The following is a 1252-nucleotide window of genomic DNA, read 5'->3' on the forward strand; positions in this document are numbered from 1 at the left end:
CTCAGGGGGCTCAATCCAGCAAGTCTTTACTCCCAAGCCAAGTCCCCATGGATTGAGCTAATGCTGCCCCAATAGGAATGCACCCAACGTGGGGCTCTACCCTGAGTTCGCTAATTATCCCTTAACTTCAATTTCGTAAGGGAGAAGATAGAACTAAGGGCTCTACCCTTAGTTCGCTACTTATCGCTTAACTTCAATTTCGTAATGGAGAAGATAGTAAAAAGAGTAAATGATAAACTTTGAGTAACATAGAATTATAGTGTGGGCCAACTGCGAATTTGAGGCTGTGCATTTAACCCATCTTTGAATGAGCTGCCACTTTAAAGCACCCAGGGAGCAGTTACGGGTCCAGGGCCTTGCTAATGCTCCCTCAATTTAGGCCTCTGGATTTAACCAATCCTAGAATGGATAGGCATGGTACAGTGTCAAGGGAGCAGTGACGTTTTCAGAGCGTTGCTCAGGGGGCTCCAACCAGAAAAGCTTTACTCCTAAGCCAAGTCCCCATGGATTGAGCAAATGCTGCCCCGATAGGAATGCGCCCAACGTGGGGCTCTACCCTTAGTTCGCTACTTATCGCTTAACTTCAATTTTGTAAGGGAGAAGATAGTAAAAAGAGTAAATGATAAACTTTGAGTAACATAGAATTATAGTGTGGGCCAATTGTTATGGGTCCAGGGCCTTGCTAATGCTCCCAGAAACTTAGGCCTCTGGATTTAACCAATCCAAGAGTGGGCAGACATTGTACCGTGAAGACTTACGTTTTCAGAGCGTTCCTCAGGGGGCTCAATCCAGCAAGTCTTTACTCCCAAGCCAAGTCCCCACAGACTGAGCTAATAGGAAGACGCCCAACGTGGGGCTCGAACCCACGACCCTGAGATTAAGAGTCTCATGCTCTACCGACTGAGCTAGCCAGGCCACGTCAGTCTAAGTGTAAGCCCTTCAATTCTCAAACAACCTGTAATCTCACATGATAATGTGGTTAGCTGCTAACTCTAATTTAGTAACGAAGAAGATAGCAAAGATAGTAAATAATAAACTTTATATATCACATACAATTATAGTATTGGGCCAAATTTTCCCAACTGCGAATTTGAGGCTGTGCATTTAACCCATCTTTGAATGCGCTGCCACTTTAAAGCACCCAGGGAGCAGTTACGGGTCCAGGGCCTTGCTAATGCTCCCTCAATTTAGACCTCTGGATTTAACCAATCCTAGAATGGGTAGGCATTGTACAGTGTCAAGGGAGCAGTGA

General features: G+C 45.4%; 1 non-coding gene across 1 annotated transcript; it reads right to left on the minus strand.

The window, feature by feature from the left end:
- Window positions 1-842: 842 nt before the first annotated feature.
- On the minus strand, window positions 843-915 carry trnak-cuu. The gene has a single exon. It is a non-coding gene; the product is annotated as a tRNA-Lys (tRNA).
- Window positions 916-1252: the final 337 nt, after the last annotated feature.

This window comes from Micropterus dolomieu, unplaced genomic scaffold, assembly GCF_021292245.1.
Source record: "Micropterus dolomieu isolate WLL.071019.BEF.003 ecotype Adirondacks unplaced genomic scaffold, ASM2129224v1 contig_2051, whole genome shotgun sequence".
In the NCBI taxonomy this organism is placed as follows: Eukaryota; Metazoa; Chordata; class Actinopteri; order Centrarchiformes; family Centrarchidae; genus Micropterus; species Micropterus dolomieu.